Source organism: Orcinus orca, chromosome 13, assembly GCF_937001465.1.
Source record: "Orcinus orca chromosome 13, mOrcOrc1.1, whole genome shotgun sequence".
Classification (NCBI taxonomy): Eukaryota; Metazoa; Chordata; class Mammalia; order Artiodactyla; family Delphinidae; genus Orcinus; species Orcinus orca.
The window spans coordinates 79,716,726-79,737,015 of NC_064571.1; positions in this window are offsets into that span (position 1 = coordinate 79,716,726).

A 20,290-nucleotide genomic window follows, 5' to 3' on the forward strand; every position below is an offset into this window, starting at 1 on the left:
ATTACATATGCTCGAAGTATCCATGGAGTTCTCTTTTGTGACATTTACCACCCATACAAGTTTACATACTGCATATAATTATTTAATTAATATCTAGCTATCCCCCTTATAGACTGCAAGCTCCATGAGGCCAGGTGCCTTATCTGTCTTTGCACACTGTTTTGTCCCCAGTGCTTAGCTCAATACGTGGTACGTCATAAGCCAGGTTGATTAAACATAATGCACAATATCTGTAAAAAAGTTATGTAATAATTGTGATAGAGGGCATTTTTATTCTATTTCTGGTTTTAGAAAGAATGCCCATAGCATTTCATCATTTAGTATGTTTGCAGTAAACGGTTGATTTTTACGTTCTCTTTTTCACGTTAAGGAGCTTCTCTTGGGTTCTTAAATCCTTACTGTCTCTCCACATGGGGGCTCCTTCTCAGGGCACTTCTCCCAGGTCTCTTCTCTGTCCCCATTTATGATGCTTTGCTTTGGGTACACACACCTCCCAGGAGGTAATCTGTTGCTAATCCCCTTCTGCCACTTGTCTTTCATTTTCTGACAATCATAGCCTCTCACCAGATAGTAAATGGAAGCCTCTGATTAGGACAGTGGACAGCAGCAATGCTGCAAAAAAAGTCATCTTTTTTTTTGAAATGGGTTACCTGAAAAATGAGCATCAGAAGAATGGCGGTGTAAAACTGTGGTTGTTGACGGTTCAGACGCTCACGGTCTAGCCCATGGGGAGGCGCCTTGTGGGTCTCCATCTTCTCCCAGGACCGCTGCATTGATCTTCTTCAGGGGCAACACCTGCCAATTAAAAATCATGATTCTCAGTGTAACTGCCAAGTGTTGTGGCTGATGGAATTTCTTCTCAGAGTCTCACAGGAGTCCCACTATCTTTTTTTTTTTTATTGAAGTATAGTTAATTTACTGTGTTGTGCTAGCCTCAGACATACAGCAAAGCAATTCATATTCATACATATATCAACATATTTTCTTTTTCAGATTCTTTTCCATTATAGGTTATTACAAGACATTGAATACAGTTCCCTGTGCTATACAGGAGGTCCTTGTTGTTTACCTATTTTATACTTAGTAGTGTGTATATGTTAATCCCAAACTCCTAATTTATCTCCTCTGCCCCTCCCACCCTGCTAATTCCCTCTGGTAACCATCGTGAGTCTATTTCTGTTTTGTAAATAAGTTCATTTATATCTTATTTTAGATTTCACATATAAGTGATATCGTATGATATTTGTCTTTCTCTGTCTGACTTACTTCACTTAATATGATAATCTCTAGGTCCATCCATGTTGCTGCAAATGGCATTATTTCATTCTTTTTTATGGCTGAGTAGTATTTCATTGTATATAGATACCACATCTTCTTTATCCATTCATTTGTTGATGGACACTTAGGTAGCTTCCATGTCTTGGTTATTGTAAATGGTGCTGCCATGGCCACTGGCTTCTTAAGGTGAGATTTTGAGAGCCTATGTGAGGTACTGTTAGGGGACATTTTGAAGCAGAAGTTTTAAAATAATTTCTAGAGCCATGACTGCCCCCTCTTAAGTGGGGGGCAGGGGTGGGACACAGAGATGTCTTCTCAAATAACCAAAAGATGCTCGCCAACGAGTAGGTATTGATGAGGGAAGATGAGAAAGACTGAAATCTCTAGAAACCTGGGACTTAAGTCTGGGAAGGGACAAAAGGCAGGAGACTGACTATGCAACTATTATGCTCTGAGAGTCTTCAAATCAGGAAGCAGACGGTAACCACAAAATCTCTCTTCTCCAGGGCTTATCAACATCTCACTTGTGGAAAATAAATATACAGACATGGTTGTGAAATTGAGTCCCTATTCCATTAAAACTCTTATCACATCTGACCATTCAAAAGCTGTTCTCCTGGATAGTATCATGTTGGCCCTCATTCTCACCAATGCTGTGAAGAGCGCTTTAGCATCATAACAGTGGCCAACACCAAGTGATTCTACACTCTTTCTGTTACACTTATTGTAAAAACATGATGGTGGATTTGGTTCAGAACGATACAGCGAATTGTTCCCCCAGGAGAAATTTCTCCTTTTCTCATTTCTAGTGCTTTTCCTGAGCAGCTGATGTACGTTCATCAGGTGGGATTGAATTGCGTGACCAATCATACTTTCCCCTACACTGGCTACTGGGAAATTCAGAGTCTAAACTGCAGCTCAGCATAAATGCAGGACTTTAGAATACGCAAGTGGATATGAGCATTTCTATTCTAATTTTACAAGGTTTATTGTGTTAGCAAACATGTACTTTTAATGGTGCTTCATTTTTTATCTTGTTCTATTATTTGCATATTTGTACCACAGAGCTTTTGGAAAGAGATTGGATATAAGTAACAAATAAGTTAAGAATCATCACACTTATAGCCCTCCACAGTAGAACCTCAACTATAACTGGAGCTCAGTCGATGCCCAGAAACAACTTATAAAAAAAGAGAGAGAACTACCAAAAGCACACAGGCTCGTGGCTGCCCAGCTTTGCTTAAACGCCCCCAGGGGCATGATGCCTGCTGCTTCCCTGATGCCTGGCTCAGAGATTGAAGATGACAGTTTATTTGCTGAATGAGTGTGTATAAAGAGTATAGCCCTCTATCTGGTGTTAGTAGTAAGGGCTTGAAACATTCTGAAAACAAGAGCGTGTTCTTCACAACAGACTCAGGTCTGCACAACCAGTCCCTTCAGAAGGAAGGCAACACCCAATTTTCCAGGCTGAACAGATGGGCTGTGCTAGGACTCTAGGTCCAGTAGAGATTTGGCAGTTCTAGCTACAAAATCCTTTTTTAAAGGAAGCATAATCCAAATTTTATCATTCAGATCTCCATGAAAATAAAACAGGTGGGAAAAGCAATTTTAAGCTACTATTCTCTTATCTTTGTTTAGCCAGAAGTAAGATAGCGTGTTCCTTTGGCTTTAGGTCATGTTCAAGGTCTCTCTGTGGTGCGCACATCATCCACAGGCATTGACCCCTAAGTGCTCACAAGTAAGAAACCTGCCAAAGAACACCTCTCTCTACCAACTTGGTGAATAAAGCTCATCAGAGTACTGTTATTTGTTCATTGGACCAACATTTGTTGACCACCTACTATACTACCCTCGTGTGCCAGCTCATGTACTCTAAGATGTAAATACAGATTTATAAAAGATTGTCCATATGCTTGTACTTTCCCTCATTTTGTCTTTTGAGACCCTATGGGTTTTAAATGAAGCAATTGTAGATATTAGGACATGTCTGCAAGTAGAATCTATGCAGTATGGTACAGAGGTGTTGAAAGCGAGCGGCTTGCCTGGGAGATATATTCTTCTGTTCCAGGGTGTATTCGTCATGAGAACTAGATTCGCTGCTATAATATTAAAACCAAACATGGGTTAGCTCAACACAGCCATAGAATTAAGCCCTAGTAGATATTGGCTCAACAAAGTGAAAAGCTGTTTCTAGCTCACGTAGGCAGTCCTGGGAAAGCGAATAAGTTCATGGGGTTTCTCTCTTTCACTTGGTCATCCTGGGGTCCAGAACTCCTTCCAAATTGTTGCTCTGCCATCCCCAGAGCCTCATCATCATCTGTGTTTAGCCGGCAGAGGGGAGAAAGCAGTAAGGGGTTCAAGCCAGCGCATTGCGGGGGCCAGGCCCAGCAGGGACACACAGCCATTTGCCCACGTTGCTTCAGCTGTCACTCAGGCACATGTTCCCAACTGCAAAGGGGACAGGAAATGGAGTCCAGCTATGGTCCAAGCAGAGGAGAATAAAGATGTTGATGAACAGCCATCAATCTCTTCACTGAAAGCAAAACTAGTTCCCATGAGTGGAAATGAAGGGAAGACGCATTTGAGCTCAGTAAAAGGTGAACCCGCTTCATTTTAAATGTCTGACAGCACAACACGGTGCACCGTTGTGATCACTCATCAAGCCAAGATGACATGTCCACCATGGCAGGGCTGCTGTGAAGATCCTTTCATCCTTGGGTACAGACTGTATTCACAAAATCGAAGGGCCGGCACTGGGCTCCTAATGACTCATGGTTTAAAGAGCTTATTTTTTATAAAATATCACTTTATTCAGATCTCCACTCAAATGTTCGCTTCTCATACAGGTTTCCCCTACAGCCTTTCCTGACAAAGAATCTCGAACACCCTCTGACATCTTACTTGAACTTGTCAGTACCTGAATTTATATTGCAAGCTATGCGTGCTTGTTTATGGTCTATTTCTCATTCTGATTCTGGAATGTAAGCTCCTTGAGGGCAGGAACTTTGATTCTGCTGTTAATGCTATTTACCAATGGCTAGGACAGTGCCTGGGCACAAATATTTACAAATGTTTGTTGAATGAATAAATAAATCCACAGAAGATAAAAGTGGAAATGTAAAGACTGTAAAAAGTATTAACCTGCAGCCCCTTCTTCCCATAAATTTTAGATCAAAGAGTTAGAAGAACCCAGAGTTCTTTGAATTCAACATCCTCATTCTTTCATTCTTTTGTTTGCACTGTCAGTCCAGACACCGTTTACTAAACACCTGCTATGTGCCAGGCCCCTTGTGAAGCACTAGAAATACAAAGATGAATAAAACCGTCCCCTAATCGGGGCAGTAACCAGAAGTGTGTGGGTTTCTCCAGGTCAGAGTAAGTATCACACTTTGTTACCACCTGTTCTTTTTTTTTTTTTTTTTTTTTTTTTTAATTGGCTGCCCTGCGTGGCTTGTAGGATCTTAGTTCCCTGACCAGGGATGGAACCCGTGCCCCGGGCAGTAGAAACATGGAGTCTTAACCACTGGACTGCCAGGGAATTCCCTTACTGCTCGTTCTTTGTCCTTATTCGTCTTCAGCTAGAAGCTCCATGAGCAGAGCAAGCGTGTCTGTTTTGTTGTTAACTGTGTTTTAACACCGTGCTTGCAGCATGTCGGTGTGCAACCCTGCTTTGTGGAAAGATGACTGAAAGAGGAGGGCCAGGCAGGGAGCAGTGGAGAAGAAAAGAGGGAGGTGGGGCAGGAGGGAGACACAGCCCTCTCCTCAGTGAGCCCACAGACCAATGATTTCAAGTTACGGGTGAGAAGAGTGATGGACAGTGGGCTTCACACTTCCTGGTGGCAGAGCTTGGTCTAGACCGTTGTCCCTTGTCTTCTGCTTGAACACATTCATACTTCACAAGGTGACATGAGACATGAACCATTTCACATGCGTGCATGTGCGTGGCCGTGAGTGCACGAGGATAATCACACACCCTAGCGAACACGTTTCCTGCCAAATGATCTTGACTTCTGAACAAAAGTTGCTGTCCTTTATGAAATGAGTGAGGTGACCGACTTGAAATGGCCCCAAATGACACTGAGAGACTTCCCTGTTTCCTCTGCCTCATGGTTGCTGTAACAAAGTACCAAAAACTGGGTGGCTTTAAACAACAGACATGTATTTCTCACAGTTCTGGAGGCTGGAAGTCTGAGATCAAGGTGTCAGCAGGTCGGTTCCATTGAGGACCCTCTTTTGGGTTACAAATGGCCATTTTCTTATCAGATCCTTGTATGACAGAGAGCAGAGAGCTCTCTGGGGTTCCTTTCCTAAGGGCACTAATCCCACTCATGAGGGCTCCACTTTTATGACCTAATTACCTCCCCAAAGCCCCACCTCCTACTACCATTACATTGGGGATTGGGATTTCAGCATATGAATGCCTGAGGGACACAGACATTCAGTCCATGACAACAGACATTATCTTCATAGAAATAGGTGTAGGCCTGTGTGGGATTGTACAGTCCTCCTTTAAAATACTGCATTCCTGTGGGTATAGAAGGATGTGCGCCACATGTGGCACCAATGGACTGTGGAAGAATCACAAGACTTGAAATCAGAAAAATTCAGAGCTGGGTTCTGCCACGTGCTAATTACAGGATATTGGCGAAATCACTTTACCTATCAGAGACTACAGTTCCTCATCTGCAAACTAGATCTATAAATACTTCCTCAGTTATCGTAGCTCATGAAGTAATTGATCTGAGAAGGCCTGGAATGTGACAATGAGTCAGTACATATCAGTTGATCTGAGTCAGATGGGGAGACAACACAGATGCGCTTAAGAACCTCAGTACCACGGTCTGGCCTTGTTCTATGTCTACACCTTTGCACAACAAGGCTGGTCACCCCTCAAAGGTAATGACCTTGCTCCAGACCTTCAGATCCTCACAATGCTGAACACATGTTGGGTTTATTATAAAAGTGGCCAGTCAATATTTTTTAGTTGTTTTGGAGTTTACTAATTAAATAATATTTCCAAATGCGCATGAGCAATTCACTTATTCTCTGTTTTTATGCATAATCATGAGAACTACTTTCGACTGGTCTTTAAATTGATAAAAGCATGCACGTGTGTGGTTTCATTCGCTCCTAAGCTCAATCTTGAAAGAGTAAGAACTTTTAGCCCCACTGTACAGAAAAGGAGATCAAGGTTCTGAGAGGTTAAGTAATTTGCCCAAACTAGAAGTCTTAACAAGTAATAAAGACATAATTCAGAATTCTTTCTCCTGACTCCAAATCTGTATTGTTTTTCACTCTAGGAGAGCTTTCAAATCCACTCGTATGTCATGGAACACCGTGAGAGTGCAAGGGAACATTTCCTGGCCAGAAACAACTTAAAAATTCCTTCCTCAGGCTTCCAAACATTGTCTGGGAATGAGGTGTCCCTGGAATGAACAGCATAAGTTGCCAGCCTCCCTGAGATGGTACATGTTTCAGACCTTTACATCACGTCTGTAGGATTATCTTCCCCTCTATTATGTAAAAATAGTCCTTGTGCCCATTATAGCCAGCGCCACCGCACATGATTCTCCCTTATCTGGGACGTGCAGGCCTTTCGTGCGAGGAGCCCACTCAGCCACATGCCCTGTGAACCTCTGACGCTGGTCAGTGGCACGGAAGCCAAAACATACTGGGTTGTTCTGAGGCTGCCTCTTCCTGACAGCTTCCCAAGTCTATCTCTTGCTGCCAGTGTCTCCTTTTCAAGAGTTGAGAACATTATTAATCATCTGAATCGATTGCTACCTCGTAGTTAATGATTCATTACTTGGACAAATATTTGTTGAGTGTCTGTACTGAGCCAGGCTGTGTTCATGGCACATGGGATAAATCAGTGAAAGGAAGAGATGCTAATTCCTCTCCTAGCAGAGCTTCCATCCTAGTAGAGGGAAGCGGACAGTCAACAGTATATATGACAAGTAAGCAAATAATATAGTATATAAGAAAAAGAAAAGTGCTATAAAAAAAAAACAGAGGAAAAAATGCTGGAGGAGGCAATTTGCAATTTTGAATAATTGTAGTTGGAGTAGAGCCCAATGAGCAGTTGATATATGAGCAAAGACGCATATTTAAGGGAAGAGAGCTCTAGGCAGAGGAGACAGCCAGTGCAAGAGTCCTGGGTATCAGGATGGCTGTCATATTCAAGGCATTAGAGAAGAGTGGTGTGGCTAGAACAGAGTTTGAGGGGTGCAGAGGAATAAGATGGGGTCAGAGCATCAGGGCTAAGTTGTGTAGGAACAGGTCACATAGGGTCCTACAGAAATTTTTAAGGACTTTGTTTTACTCTGAGTGAAATAGGGAGCGATTGGAGAGGACTAAGGGAGACTCTAATCTGACTGACTGACTACTGACTACTCTCTCAAGAATAGAATGAAGTCATGGTAGGGAGGCTAAAATAGGGGCAGAGAGATGGGTTAGGAGACTAACGGAGTAATCTAGAGGAGATACGATGCCTGGAGTCCAACCGGGAGCAGTGAAGGGGCTGAGCGCTAGAAGTGGCATGCTCTCCCAATGGACGGAATAGAAACTATGAAAGAAGGGTCACGGAGGACTCTAAAGTCTGAGGCTGAAGCAACTGGGAGGGTGGTAGCGTCCCAACTCCCATGGGAGTGAGAGGAGGTGTTACTTAAACTTGCATTTTGCTTATGTTGATTTTGAGATGCCTAATTGAGTCATGCATAGCTGTTGAGTAGATGGTGAAGTTCAAGTCTTGAAGACAAGAGAAAGGTCTGGGATGAAGAAAAAAATCTGAGATTCTTCGGCATAGAGATTGCATTTCAAGCCATGAGATTCACTGAGAGTATCAAAGGAGTGTGTGAAAAGAGAACAGAAGATGATCAAGGACTGGGCTTGCAATGGTGAGACTGTGAGAGAAGTAAAGGAATCAGAAGAGGCTGAGAGATGGCAGCAGGTGAAGTAGGAGGGAAGATGTGAAAGCACCGTGTTCCAGAAGTCGAGTGAAGAAAATGAGTTAAAAAGAGGAGACGATTGAATGCATCAAATTCTGCTGGGAGGTCAAGTAAGATGACCACCAAGAACTGACCATTGGTGGCAAACTGGACATCACTGGTGACCTGAACAAGAACAGTTTGGGTGTTAGAATAAGTTTAAGGATGAATGACAGAAGCTGAATTAGAGTTGGCAATGCTTTTGAAAAGTTGCTCTCCACAGAAGTACACAGAAATGGGCAGTAACTGGTGGGACCAGGAGAAGGTTTTGCTAGGTTTTGTTTTCTAAGATGGGAGGAATAATAGCATGTTTGTACCCTGGTGGAATGATCCAGTAGAGGTGCAATATTTTTTTCAGTCGTTTTTATCTTTACATGTAGAGTGATTTAAATTATTATTACTTTGTATTGAAGATATAACATAAGTACAAATATAAATGACTCATAGCCCCGAACTTCCTATTCTTTTATTGAACTATAGTTGATTTCAGTAGAGGTGCAATACTGATGAAGGGAAAATTATTGGAGTGATGTCCTTGAATAGGCAAGAGTGGATGGAATCTAGTGCATAGTGGAGGGCATGGCTTCAGATGGGACACAATAGTTCATCCATAAGAAAAGGTTGCAAAACGGAACCTAGGGCAAATGTAAGGACACTTTTTCTCCACTAGGCAGGTTAGTAACTAGTTTAGGATTTGTGGGCCATATGTTTTCTGTTAGAACTACTCAACTCTGCTGATACAGCAGCTACAGTGGCCAGAGACTATATGTAAATAAGTGGGCGTGGCTATGTTCCAATACAACTTTTTTCCAAATACAGGTGGTTTGGTATGGGCCATATTTGCTGACCCTTGCTCTAGGCTATACGCACGGAACAGTATATTCATATCTGTTCTCCACATCTAAATTCAAACTGGTGATGAGTTAGAAGATGGAGTCCACGCTGAAATAGCAGGCTTCATAAATTTGGGAGTTGAAATCAAAACCAAGAATTCACTTCTACAGAGATTCACTGAAGTGTAGCATTAACTAGACTGTAGACCCCGACAGCAGGGAATGAAACATATTCACCTCTATTACCCCAACATCTAGCCTCGGGCCAGCACCTGGTATTGTAGGTGCTCAGTGGTTCTTCACTGATAGAGCAAATGACTAATGCTGGTCCTCCCAAACTCATTTTCCCCTTGTTTCTCAGGTAAAATTAAGTCCCTTCTGCTGCCCCTTGCGAGAGCCCAAAGGGGAGATCTAAACAAAATGAAATAATACAGGTCCTTTTTGACACTGCCTCATTACCTTTTATTGTTGAATAAAAGTTTTGGTTAGGAAGTGGGTGAGAATTTGTGCGTGAACTTGTACAAACTCAGTACCACTGGAGACAAAACTGAGAGGAGAGATGTTGGTTATGGCTGGGCAATGGGACCATCCTTAGGATAAAGATGATGATGACAGTGGTGGTGCTGGTGGTGGTGGTGCTGATGGTGGTGATGATAATGATGGAGGAGATGGAAGAGGAGGAGTGGCCACCACTGCCCCGGCAGCTCTCCCAGGCATTGCTTCCTTCCTGCTGAGAGGCAGCATTGTTTGGTAGAGCAAGAATCAGGAGGTTTGGATTTGAATTCCAGCCCTGTGTCATATTCGCTGCTCCTCTGTGAACTAATCACTTAGGCTTTCCTGAAAGATCTCAGCTTCCTCCTTAATATTATACAACGGGGAAAAAACAATCCCTGCGTACCTAACAGACGCTTGGTGAGGAACAAATTAGCTCATGGGTAAAAATGAAAAACACTACGTTTGCCAGAATCACTATTATCGTTAGTATCTTCTCTACCAGACTTTCATTGTGTCCTTTGTAGAATCTCGTTCATCCTCTAGATTTTTATCTTTGAAAAAGAGAAGCTGAACAAAAATGACTGTATTAAAATAAAATGGTAGGAATTACTATCAGTTCAGGTGTCACTGTATAGGAGTAAATTATATATCTTATCAGTTCCAGGCTGCCCCAGGCTCTTTTAGCAATTAGCGTATATATCTGCCTCCTAGAGGCTCAGCCCATCCTGACCTTGCTGGCTTTTTGGCATTTCTCCCCAAACCCCTCTCAGGTGGAGTCTGGAAATATTCTGCTGCTCCTCTAGCCGATGTCCACTGGGGTGAACTTTATCACCACAGCACCTGCTTTGATCCAAGGCCATAGCCTCCCTATCTCACCCCGTCGTACATCGTTAACCCATCTACTCACCCAGCCTTCCAACTAGGTGGTGTCACTTTTCACCAGATTCTACCTGCAGCTGATTCCCAGCTCCGAGCCTCAGGAGAGTCAGCAGGGGGCCTCTCCCCTAATCAAAGTCCTGCCAGTGCCTTCTCCAGAGTCCCTTTCAGGAGCACTGATGAAACTTTCTGATCTATATTTAACACAGAAATCCTCACCTGGTGCTGAAAATCCCATGCATCTCCCAGCCCCGAATACCAGCCCATTGGTACAGCCCCAGGCTAAGGTTCCCCTGCTCTTTGGAGACTACACCCTCTTTCTGAGGGGGCCAACCTCATGCCCTGGGCTACTCTATCCAGGAACCTATATCCCAACAGCCTCATTTCATCCCCATTCCCTCCTGGGAACATCCACTACATCATGGGTACAGAGCCAAAGTACCGTCTCCGATGTTCCCTACAGCAGAGACACTTTCTACTCAGCAAATATTTCATGTAGTTCCCTACATTTCCCAGATTCCCTTGCAATTAGAATGAGGCCATAGTAACAGCTCTGGTCAGAATGAGCAGAAGCAATCATTTATATCACTTCTGGGATGTAGCTGTTTCGAATTCATTTGCTTCTCTGTCCCTGTCTTCCCAGGTTGTAAAAACCTTGAATGTAATGGTCCCAATAGCATGACCACAAGATGCAAGCCAGATGCCCACCCTCACCTGATGTCACCTGAGTGAGAAATAACCCTTATTGTGTTAAGCCATTACAACTTCAGAGTTCGATTGGGATGGCTAATAAAAATTATCCTGCCTGAGCCATTCTCCACCTTAGACTCACTGAGGAGCACATCTCCAAATACTGTCTCCTATCATGTATGTAAATACTTTAAGGAAACGCTCCTTTGTGCAAAAAAAAAAAAAAAAAAAATTAGGACATGTTTATGTCTGCTTCTGTGAACAAGAACTACTGAGAGAATATTTTCACATCTTTTATAAATAAAAGTTTCAAACTTCTGGGCTGCAGCTATATCAACAAATGTCACATATAAAGCTGGATTCTTGACCCTCCAGCATAACATAACACATACTGGGGAGATCTTGTTAAGTTGCTTTTGCAAGGCTAAACACCAATGACCAAAATACAAATGTCACTTTCTGGAGTCAGATAGGCTCTGTGGAAATAACGATATTGTTAAATCGTTTCATCAATGCCTTGCTTCCTTTGTCCTGGAAAGAGTCCTGTGATATCTCTTCTTTTTGATGTACATCCCCAGCCTCTTTGCTGCAGGAAGGCTCTCACCCTTCCTCAGATCCGCTGGTCTAACAAGGGTTGTAAAATGGTTCTGGGCAAATGCTAAGTAACAGGTTGGAGGGTGGAGGTGACCTTTGCAGCCCCTCGCCAGAACTGACGTTTATGGAGACCACATCTCAAAAGCACCCTCAGGAGCCACAGCAAACATTTATTTAGCACCTACTGTGTGTCAGGCACTTCCCTAGGAGGTTTTCTCTTAACCCCCATAGCAACTCTACCAACAGGGCATGCTATTGCCATTGTAAAAAAATGACACTGAGTCTCAGAGAGGTTTAAACACTGGGAGCTGTCACACTCCAAAGCCATGCTTTTTCCATGACATCATGGGCCCTTCATTCAGATGCCTTTGCCACTAGCCAGATGCCTTCAAGACATTTGGCTGTTGGCCAGTCTAAGAAGAGAAGCAGGGCAGGGACGGGAGCTAGCCTCTTGAGAACCTACTATGTGCCAGGCCGTGTGCTAAGGCTTTTCCCAGCTCATCCTGCTGTCTGACCTTGCGCCTGGGGATCAGATCCCTCAGGCCCCCTTCCAGGTCACACGCGCCTCCTTTATTAATGTGATAGCTGCCACTGAACTTCTTTTTAATGAAATATTTTGGACCACTCAATCAGTTGTTTGGGTTCAATGAGAAATTGATGCCTCTTTATTCAAAGCTCTGTCAGAAGCTTGGAAAACATCACGCTACTTTGAAAAATGAGGTTTTTTTTAAGATTAAGGGGAAAAAAAGCCCCAATGATTTGAGAACTTCTCTGGTTGCCAGTTGGCCCCGCTCCTTCCTGGGGAACCTGGCGCCACAGGCCAATCAGGAGCGACCATCGCCATAAAAGCACCCCTCTCCCCCGCCATGGTTGCTTTCAAGAGTGATTAGCTGAGAGGGATTCATAAGCCTTGGTTTTGTGTTGTTTTGTTTTGGAGGGTTTCTTTTTTTTTCCTTGCACTTGGAGAATAAGTTAATTATGATTGGTTAAAATTTGTGTGTTTTTGCTTTTATCCCTGAGCCACAATTAGAGCCCCTGACAGCCTCCTGGCCCTCAGAAATTCCAGCTGGTATAATAATTGATAACCGTGGTTATGAATAGATTGGACACAAGGCTGTGAAAGAATGCCCAGCCACTTCAGAGGGTCATTTATAGCGTGCTGAAGGGAAAAGAGAATTTCAGGCCTGGAAAGCTTAGAAACAGAACGAGTTTTTATCAGTTTCCTTGACACTGGCAGATCAAAGCCTGGGTTGCACTCTCTGAGGCTTACAGATAATGGGGTGGCCGCTAATTCATTCTGCGGCTGGAGCTGAGGCCTATTCAGAAGGGGTAAACCAGGGAGTTTTCATGTTGCTCTTTGTAGTCTTTATCATGGTACCAATGCAAGAATCACCTTTTTATTTTAATGAGACATTTGAAAAGTATTTGATTCCCTCTGGCTAGGGGCTCCTTCCCCAGCTGAGACAGTAAAAAAGGGTCGCCCAATGGAGCCTCATTTTCTGAAAGCAATAGTATCTGCATTCCGCCCACTCCACCCCCTTGTCAGTTTAATAATTTCAGTGCAAGTGAAAGCTGGGCGAGTGGGAAAGGAACAGAATACACTTGCTATTAAATCCGAGCCATCTGCACTTGCATCTTTGCTGAGAATGAGGTTGGCAGCAAAGATGCAAGTTCGAATCCCTACTCCACCATTCTCTATGTGTGCAACTTTGGGAATAGCTTCATGTCCTTCCCCGAGCCTCGTCTTCTTCCTCTGTGAGATGGAAAGAATAATAACAACCACGCCCCGCTGCTAATGATGTTTAAGGCTGTACTGTATCTAAGTCCTCAGAAATATCTAAAGTACAGGCATTCGGTAAGCATTCTGCAGTGGGGTAAATGAATGCGTTGTCTCCACTAAGCCTCACGAAACTCCGTTAACTGCGTTGAATAGATATTTTCAATAACACGAATGCTTGTTAACCATTGTTAAGGGCTGAATCGGGTCCCTCCCCAATTCACATGTTGAAGCCCTAACCACTGCTACCTCAGATGTGACTATACTTGGCGATAGGCCCGCTAAAGAGGTAATGAAGTTAGAATGAAGGCATTAGGGTAGACCCTAATCCAATATGATTGGTGTCCTTATAAGAAAAGGAGATTAGGATGCAAACACACACACAGGGAAGACCATGTGAAGACACAGGGAGATGATGGCCATCTACAAGCCGAGGAGAGAGGCCTCGGAAGAAACCAACCCTGCCAACACCTGGATCTTGGACTTACAGCTTCCAGAACTGCAAGAAAATAAAATTCTATTCTTTAGGGAAGGCTGTGGTGCTTTGCTGTGGCAGTCTTAGCAAACTCATACAAGCATTTACTCTGTAATTGTCTTTAGTTGACAAATCCTAACACTGAGATTTTTTTTCCAGGCTTAAGGGACTTTTCTATTTTGGCAGAAAGGACATGAAAGTTGCAGGTAGAAGGCTCGGGTTGTGGCCCCAGCTCTGCCACCGCCCAGCAGTCTTTGGAGCTAGTGCAGTGTCCTTTCTGAGGCTCAGTTCCCTCGTCTAGAAAATTGTGAGACTTCATAAAAAGTGTCTTATAAGAGAAATGCTGCTCAAACATTCGTCATTGTCCTCAGGATTTCTCCAGGTGAAATGAGGTTGAGGCCAACAGTTCACCCACACCTCCCACCTCTAGACCTACGGCTTCTCTTCTCAACACATCCCACAGAACTTAGGATGCACAGCTTGTCACTGCCTGAGAGCAGCTTCAAGTAAGGCCCACCTAGAACTTCTGTCTGTTCAGGTTTCAGGAAAGAGAAAATGCCTAGGAGGATTGTAAGGCCTCTAGGACCCTGGTCATCAATTATAGTTCCTGTACAAGTCAATGATGGGTCCCACCTCACTCTGGCCAAGGCTGGGCAGCCCGCCGTGCCCCATGAGCGACCCCTTCTACCTCCAGGAGAAGAATCCTCTGGCATCTGATGGTGACAGCATCATCTCTGTGTGGCTGTGATCCAATCAGTCATAAACAGACATGTGTCTGTGCCTCAACAGTTCTGGAATATTCCACTGAGATGTGGCTCCCAGCAGAATATCAGAACTCAGATGCTGATTCTACAAAATATCTGTCTCAGGAATGAATCCCAGGTCTGCCAAGGAATCTCATCCCCCCCTCAGGATTCTTGCTCCCGGAAGCCCCCTTTCCCTGCCTCTCTCCACCTCAGACCCAACCACAGGGTTCCCAGTTCTTTGCAGGCCAAGGGCCCTGTCCATCAGTCCAGAGGCCAGCAGGGAGACAAGTGCCCTGTGATTCCGATCAGCCCTGGCTTTTTCCCATCCATAAAATGAGATGTAATCTAAAGGAGAAACAAGCCCATAGCCTATGCTTTTTCTTTATCATCCACAGCAGTCTGGCAGTATGTTGTGTGGGAAATCTGCTCTCAGTAAATATTTGTGAGCCAAGTTTAATTTCTCATAAGTCTGCATACACATGTGAAACAGCTTCCTGGCATTTTCGTTTTGATTTGCAGAACTGGTTAAATAAATCAAAACACACAAAGTAATTTATGAGTGTGGACATACTCCTAATGATTCAGAAGCAAACCTGACCTCATATATAAAGAGCATCACAGAGACCCTGGAAATTTTAATTGTCTGCCTCAAAGATTAGAAACTGATCATCCTGGACCAATGCAACAGACCTCAACTGTACTCTCTGCCTCCAGGCTCCAGTCCATTTTTCCTACTGCTTCCGGGGTGATCATGCAAAAATGTAAATCTGATCACGTCATTCTCTCTGCTTCATACCTCTACTTCCCCAAGAGAAAAGCCAAATTCCTTAATGAGGCGTTGCAAATTTCCACAATATCGAGCCAGTTCACATTTCCATTCTTATCTGCTAACTCTCCAAGCTTCTACTTCCTTCCCATGCACATTTCTCCGAATACGCCTTGCCCTTGGCCTCCATGCAGTGGTTCACGTGCTTCTCCTAGCCTGGAGTGCAGTAGCCTACATTCCCTGCCTGTCAAAATCATACTCACGTTCAAGGCTCAGCTCAAATTCCGCTTCCCATCTACAATCTATTTTAATCTCATCAAGAGTTTGCACCTCCTTCTCCACTTGCCTGAATTATTTCATCTACCCCGGCATCAGCCATAATTTGATGGAATCAGGGGAGAATGTACATGGGGATGGAAATGAAGATGAGGGTGTGATGCAAATGAAACGCTTTCTAGATGGGCTACCTTGTTCCCGGCATGAGTCCTTAAGGACAGTACTTCAATTGAATGTTTTTGTCCCAGAGTTTTGGTCCTGATCTGTTGGGTCCTTAATTGAATCTGGAAACTTAGTGACAGAGTCAAATTAACCAAAAGTACAAAAGATGGATGAATAAATTAGAACATTAACGTATCCACTGATAACTGAGAATATCCAGGTGCAGGTGCGAAAGTACTTGAAAACTCTATTTGCAATACCCCACCCTCTGCCTCATCCTGGAATTCCGGTACTTTAGAATTAAAATTATTTCCACACACGTTGTTTGGTCAGCCTATACTCAAGAGAAGTAGAATGACTTGAGGAGGCTATTGCCCCTGAACTTGAGGAGGTAAAAGTATGCCTGTCCTGAGAAGGGCAGCCTCCAGAAGGAATCCATCATTGAGGGCCCACATGCATACCAGTGTGAGATGGATTTGTCTATCCTAATCTTACTTTTCTATAACCATGGCCCTTTTTCCTTAATGTATTAATGACATAGGAAAGCATAGTCAAGTGACAGTGTTGTTGGCCTGGGAACATTCTGCTACCTACTATACACTTATTTGCTCACTCTCGGAATTCTAGGTGGCCTTGGTATGAGAGTAGCCTCTGGTACGAGAGTTATTTTTAGTAGCCTCTGGTGCGACAGCTATTTGTTGGTAGTTGATGTCGCCCAACTTGACTGAGAGCACTGTGAAGAAAGGGTTTGTGTTCTATTATCTCTATTCCATTCATCGGTTGGCTCCATGGCTGGCATAAAACATGTGGTAAATAAACTTTTGAATGAATAGATGTCATAATGGATGGATGTGTCTAGGGATGTTTGGATGGATGAGTGGATCGATGAATAGATGGATGAGGGAATAAATGTTACTGGAATCCTGATTCTACCCTTGCTTTAGAAGAGATTCAGTAAGAAAACAAACAAACAAACAAAAAGCTTTGACATACAGCCATGATGGATGTTGGAGAATTTCCCACAGTGATAAAGTGGATGGTTTAGAAAGATCCGGTTAATGCTCTTTGCCACATACCACCTAAAATTACCATGCAATTTCAAAATATCTGCTATCTTAGCTTGGCTGGGGAACAGGGTTTCTTACTGACCCAATAAATTTGTCAGTTGAGAGCGGTTATGAAAGCTGTATTGGAATTACCAGTGTTCAAGGCATCCACACACAAGAAAACATGTAGTCCTAAAATTATACAAAGCATGACTGAATCTGTCTCTGGAAATTCAGAAGGATTTTCAGTCTCTTTTCATGATCTGAAATCTGAATCCAGAAAATCAGCATTTGAATTCTGACTCGGCTACTTAGCTGTGTGACCTCTGACCCAGCTTTGCCTCTTTGACACCAGCTTCCTCATCTGTCAAGTGGGGATAATCATTTCTGTCCTGCAAAGCTGATGGGGTTAGTTTGAGTAGGGTAACATCCATAATAGCCCATTGTATGTGATCGAGTATTAAAGGAATGACCATTTGTAGTAGACATGTATTGTTCACCCATCATGGTCCCCTCCTGGGAAAAGCTGCTCTCCCACCCTGAGTGGTTCTTCTCCATCTTCTTACAGATTCATCTTCATTCTCCACCTTGGGCAGACACAGGGATGGACATGTGACCCAAACTGGACCAATCAGTGCCCTTCCCCAGGATTTTAAAACTGAGATGAGAGACAGGCAGACAGACAGATACACTCATTCCCTTTCTGACAATAACACTGAGTAATGTGAGGCGTAGGAGGACCAGTTGGCATGACGTTAGCAAAATGGAGAAGGCCAGCCTAAGCAGATAGGAGCCCATTCATCAAGAGAGGCCAAGATGAGAGGGGAAGAAAGTGCAGTCTGACTGGGCAGGGCCTGAGTCCCTAGCTTCAGAGGTCCCTGAGGACAGGCCACTGCTTCTCTTTGCCTAAATAGGTGAGACAACGTGAGTGTCTGTCCAAGTGAAGGCAAGCTGAGTTCTCTCCCCCTACAAACAAAACATCCTCAGGGAAAGAGGGTCATCCCTATCACTTCATTGTCAGCTACAGGAAGACAGGGACATTTGTAAATTACTTCACTGCTGTGTTCCCTGTGACTGCTCATAGTAGGCACACAATAAACAGGTTGAATACATCATTATATCATTATGATTATAACACACACTGATATATAGAAAGCTCTAATCATTAGCAAGCAGAATTAGGCAGCCTTTGGAGAAGAGTGATATCCTCGAAATCTTCCTTTTTCCATGTAAAGCACAAACATTTTCATAATTTGATACAGTTTCAATTAAAAGCAAATAATTCAGAACAACACTAGCAGGAATGTGGCAGTGGTCCATAATTTTAAACTCAATCTGTCCACAACTGAAGTCGTATATTTACCAATTGCCATGGTAGAAACAGTGGGCATTCAAGGTGGAAGGCACAGGACTGAAACCTAGCTTTGCATGTGGCAAGTTAAACTCTCAAATCCTCAGTTCCCACATCTGTAAAATGGATTTGCTATTGATTTGATGATTTTTGTGACGATTCAATTAGATAACATTAAAAGGCCTAGAACATTGTAGGTGCTCAAGATAGAAATTCGTTATTTGTCTCATATGTTAGATATGTAGATATACGTGTATATGCATATGTAATGTGTAGTGTATTATCTTAAGTGCCAGTGGGCTGAAATTTCTTCCAAGTGAGTTCTCAGGTATATATGAGATTCTAACCCCCCACCCCACCCTTATCATTGCAAACCAAAAGGAAAATCTCCTCAAGCCACCTAAAACAGACTTTCTTCAGTGCAGTTCGCTTCCCAGAAAACAGTTCCATAGACTCACGCCCTAAACATCTCAGCCTAGGCTGTGGCTCCCAGAGCCTCCCTGAGGGTCCCCAGCAAAGGTGTCCCTCTGAAGTGCCTTTTCATCCCGCGAAGCAGTCGTCTCAGCCACGTCCAGTCCTTGCAATGGCCCCCAGCTGGATCAGCAGAGCAGCTGCCCCAGCCCTCTGCCCTAAAGTGCTGGGAAAATCCTCTGTGAAATTATCAGGGATCTGGCCAGCTTTGAAGAACTGGCGGTTATCTTTATGGCTTCTGCTGGGTTGAGCCAAAGTATAAGAAAGGCCGTGACCTACTCTTCTAGGTCCAGGAGGAGAGAAGAAAAGGAAATGGGCAGGAATTACAGAAAGAGAGATTTTAAGTCGAATTAACTTCCCGGCCACACTGAGTGGCTTGCCAGTGGTCCTGTGGGGTCAAGTGATTCTCACTCTCAGGGTCACAGTACCTAATCACGCTCTGACAAACCACAGCCCTGCTTTGGATCAAATGCATGGGACACAGTTTAGGCCTCTGGCCCTCTGGCATCTTCATTTGAGTTTCTCTCTGGGGTTCCACGCCGCTGCCCCTACGTGTGGTTCAGGTTTGCTCGGCACCCAGTATTGCAAGCAGGGCAAGTATTTTAGTTTGTGTTTCCCACAGTGGGCTGTCCTAAGACACGGGCACCTGAAACTAATTTGACACCTGGAATAAACACATATTCATATTTTAGAACCACATATACCTGTATATTAGGTTCATATTTATCAATGTCTCTATATAAGATTTTGTATTATATTAAATCCGATTGGCATCAGACAGTAAGTTGGCATACAGAGCAAATGGGTAAAACCACTAGTTAAGTCTAGTCCGGCATCTATAGTTGCTAGTATGATTATCAGGTCATAAGTAGCTGTGTTATACATATTTATAGATAGATGTATATTATATCCGGTTACATATAAATACTCACACCTCTGTGCATAAACAAAGACCAATAACCTTATGTCTAATTAGAATCTGAAAAGTTACATCTGGTTTAAATTTTGAAATTGATCTAATTGGTGTATTTATTTTTAAAAATTATAAAACAGATCATTATAACCTGAATGTAATCCTTGTAAGAAACAATAAAAGTCTGTGGTGACTTTAATGGAGATAAAATAGCTATTTCCTTCTTAAAATGATATTTTCATTTTTTACAAGTCCTGGAAACCAAATGTCATGTGAATTTCTAAGACTTACTGTTCACCCAAATAAAATAATAGTAATAATAATAATGGCTACAATTCAACATCTGCTATATGCCAAGAACAATGTTGTCTTTTATGTAAGTATAAGGACATTATATCTTTTTTCTTTTTTTAATTTTATTGAAACATAGTTGATTTACATGTTGTGTTGGTTTCAATTGTACAGTAAAGTAATTCAGTTATACACATATATATTCATTCTTTTTTACATTCTCTTCCATTATAGATTATTACAAGATATTGAATACAGTTCCCT